Source organism: Hibiscus syriacus, unplaced genomic scaffold, assembly GCF_006381635.1.
Source record: "Hibiscus syriacus cultivar Baekdansim isolate YM2019G1 unplaced genomic scaffold, ASM638163v2 tig00010533_pilon, whole genome shotgun sequence".
In the NCBI taxonomy this organism is placed as follows: domain Eukaryota; kingdom Viridiplantae; phylum Streptophyta; class Magnoliopsida; order Malvales; family Malvaceae; genus Hibiscus; species Hibiscus syriacus.
Window position 1 is genome coordinate 231,597 of NW_024062223.1, and position 4,091 is coordinate 235,687.

At 34.0% G+C, this 4,091-nt stretch overlaps 1 pseudogene; it reads right to left on the minus strand.

Moving 5' to 3' along the window:
• Nucleotides 1-1,266: 1,266 nt before the first annotated feature.
• Nucleotides 1,267-2,258, minus strand: LOC120203959 (annotated as a pseudogene).
• Between the last annotated feature and the right edge of the window lie 1,833 nt (nucleotides 2,259-4,091).

Consider the following 4,091-nt stretch of genomic DNA (forward strand, 5'->3'; position numbering starts at 1 on the left):
CTAATGAAAAGGATGCATGGAGAATTATTACTAATCCTCATAAAAGAACGAAATGATTCAATTAGCAAATGCCATTTTGGGGGTCATATGGTGGAAATGGGTGCCAACTAAGTTTTATGTGTGACCACCGTTAGAACCTATTAAATATTTGATTACTTGCTAAAGATCTTAAAGTTCCCAATGCAATAACAAAGATCCTAAAGGTTTAATTGATTTTTTTATTTGATGACTTAATTGATTCAATTGTTTGATTTAAGCGTTCAATTGAATGCATAAAAAATTTAAGGGTATTATTGATTTTTTAAAATATTTGAGGACTACCTACACTCACTTTTTTTTAAAGGGTTACTTGTGAGATCAATACTACACACGTCTAAGACCAACTAAGCAAATAAAAGTCCATGTCTGCAAGGTTGGATTATAAGGGATTCGAATAGCGATCGAACAGTGGTATAAGTTGTTATATAGTGGTTGTGACGACATCTGAGAGACCGAGACCAATATCGCAGAAAATGATGGTGTGAAACAGAATCACATCAATAATGGCAAGTCGCGGTCGTAATTTAACGAATAGCGGTTAATTACGGATTCCGTTATTTTAATTTTTGAAAAAATATTGGGTTTTTTATATAAAAAAATTCAAGTCCTTGGAAAAAAAAGATTCATAACCGCATTACCTATAATAATCGCAATAACATCCATTATATTTGTAACTGCAATAAACATAATGCAACCGCAACCGCAATAACATCCATTATTCCCAAAGGTTGGATTATAAGGGATTCAAATAGCGATCGAACAACGGTATAATGGTTGTTATATAGTGGTCGCGACGACATCTGAGAGACTGAGACCATTATCGCAGAAAAAGACGGTGTGAAACAGAATAACATCAATAGTAGCAGCTCACGATCGTAATTTAACGAATAGTAGGCAATTACGGATTCTGTTATTTTAATTTTTGAAAAAATATCGGTTTTTTTATTAAAAAAAATCAAGTCCTTGGGAAAAAGAATCATAATCGCATTACCCGTAATGACCGCAATAACATCTGTTATATCCGTAACTGCAATAAACATAACGCAACCACAACCACAATTTAAATCTCTATTCTAACATTGAGTTTGTAAGGTTGTCCAACACTATTTCAAAGAATCATTATACATGTTTTTGATTTAACGTTTGGAATGGAATCCCTGTTCATGGAAGAAATGCATGATCATGAAGTGTACAAGACCAGTGTGGCTTCATCTAACAACAGAAGTCTTAACAAATGTCATCCAACAAATATCGAGCTATTACTACTCTTCCCCAGTCCAACCGCGGGTCTTCGAGTCGGCGCTCAGAAGAATGTTTATCCGAGGATATACAGCCGTTTTCCCCAGTTTAAACTGAGCACAGATCAGCATCCGTAGCAAGCCATCAAGCCTTGGTTCTGAATTCCAGTAATCAAACAAGGCCATAAGCAAAAAAGGGGCTAGAAATGAAAATAAATAACAACGGCAGGCAACCAACCAAACCTTCTCCAAGATTCTGGTAGCTGAGAATGGCTACATTCACGTCGCTTGCTAACTTAAGCAGCCGTGATTCGTCCATAAGCCTCCTTTCCGGACAGTTCCAAACATCTACGAAAGCCAGGAGTGAAACAGTCCTCTCAATCTCCTCCAAGAAGCTTTCCTGCAATGGAAATTGTCATCTTACATACCCAGTATTATCTACAACTGATTACTGTAGGTTATACGTACACAATGTTAAGAAAATTACATCTTGTACTCCCAAAGGTGCAATTTCGTATTGAGAAATCTCCAGGGCTGCTTCTAAGTTTCCGCGTCGAATCAGTTCGATGAATCTCGCACATTGGCATTGCAATCAAAAACCTTACATCGAGGTTTAAACCGATAATTTTGTCGATTGCTTCCTCGATGTTTCCACATAGTACAGCCCTTTTAACCGCCATGCGAGCCGCGACTGTTGCAGGATCAATAACAACTGTTCCACAATAAGGATCACAAAACTATTACTTGAAGAACCATGAATTACTAATTGAGAACATGAGTAAGCATTTGTTGTCTTTGCAGGATACGGTCGGTTCCTGATTCCATTCGGAAAATTTCCGCAGCTTCGGCATAACCCTCGATAACAAGAAAATCCATCACCAATTTATTCATATCTTCCTTCCTGATTTTAACACGATTCAACTTGTTTTCCCAAGCTTTCCTTGTAATCAAATGCATGGAGGGAGTCTGCCAATGAAACATTTCGAAACATAAATGGACTCCATTCCTATAATAAACCAATCCTCCAATCCAATGCCTTAAAATGTTCCATTAAAAGGAAATCTAATTATGTTTATCATGCATACTTCAATGAAAAGAAATGCATAAACTTCATCCTATAAACTAATCCCCTAAAGCCTTTTAGTATTCCATTAAGGCTTTATTCATCATTTAGCCCGTAAACTTTACCCTTTTTCCACTTTGGCACCTAAACTTTGTTTTTTGGTACTTTAAAGCATCATTCGGCTCAATTTACACAAAAAGTGTAACTGCGATAAACAAACGGAAATGCCGATCAATAACATTTCAATTTTCAATGAAAAGAAACGCAGAGAACTTGAAAGAACGAAAACAAGAATAGCTAGTTGATTTTCTTTTTCGTCAAGATTCAACATTCCATTGATCCAAACATAGTCTAGCATAAAGGAAACTCTAAATGTAGATACAGGCACAGCTAACTGTAATTAACATCAGAGCTAAAGGCTAAATAACTTCAAATTCTTTAAAAAAAGAAGAAAGAAATGGTGAAATTATCCCCAAAATATCAAATAAAGATCCATAACAAAAGAGAAAGAAGAGGACTTCAAATAGATGACGAACCACGTCGAGAAGCACTAGTATCAGTTCTCCGCTTCCATTCTCACTTGATTCCCCCAAATAATTATGAAAACAGAATAGCTGGATTTGGAATAACTGCAATTCGTAAGGATATTTACATGAAAATCTATTTTTATCACTTTGAAATGGGTCGGATCAGTTTATAGGTTAATGCTTTTCAAGCCTTCAGCCCACGTTGTTGACGCATGAAATCTTTAGGCTGAAAACCTGTGTAAATTGGATCCGGGTAAAGTTATAAAATAATTGCACGAATCGAGTGACAACAATAGTAAAAGAATTGTTGTTATTTTTTGAGGTTTCGGGTTCGAATACCAGAAATACCAGAGGTATGAGCGTTCAATGTCAAATGATTCAAAATATTCTTTGAACAAATACTATATTGTACTAACCCTATATTAATAAAAAGTTATAAAATAATTATTAAAGTGTTGAATTGTTATAAAATGGTTGGGACATTATAATAAGTAGAAAAGTTTGATAAATGTAATGATCATGTTGTTTGATGAAATTTAATTTTTTTGGTATAACCATAGGTATCCGATTATTGATCGGTTAATTTGGATTGGGAACTGTAGAGGCAAGGGCAACACTCTTAACCCAGTTTGTTCCATTCGTAATCACCGTGATTTAAACCCCGAGCCTTTATTAAGAGATTTAATATCTCATCCCACTAAACTAACTGGTTGTTGGTTGATGAAGTTTAGTGATCATTATATAACAACTCAATAAAATGTTATTGTCATTTAATTTGTAATTGTTCCATAAATTTAATGGTAATTTTAACCTTTAAAAGTTCCGTAAATGTAATGATAGTTTCATACATATTATATATATATATATACACACATATATGGCTTTGATTATATTGAAAATATGAGAAATCAAGTTTTAGAAGTTATTGAATTTTAGCAAAAAAGGACGATTGAATTGAATAATATGTCCATACATATCATGTATGTGTATAGATATTATAATGTCAAATTTGTTAGGTGACGTGAAGCCTATTTTTCTGAAAATATATAGTTGGCCGACTTTTTAATTTTCTAGCACTTTGAAAATAAAAGTCGTTTAAAAAAAATCTTATTGCTGGTAAAAAATGAGCACACGTGCGTGTTGAGATTATTTGATTGATTTTCATTCGATTTGGTTTTATAGATCAAAGTTTTTTTTTTTAAAAAAAAAAGTAAATTTAGCACG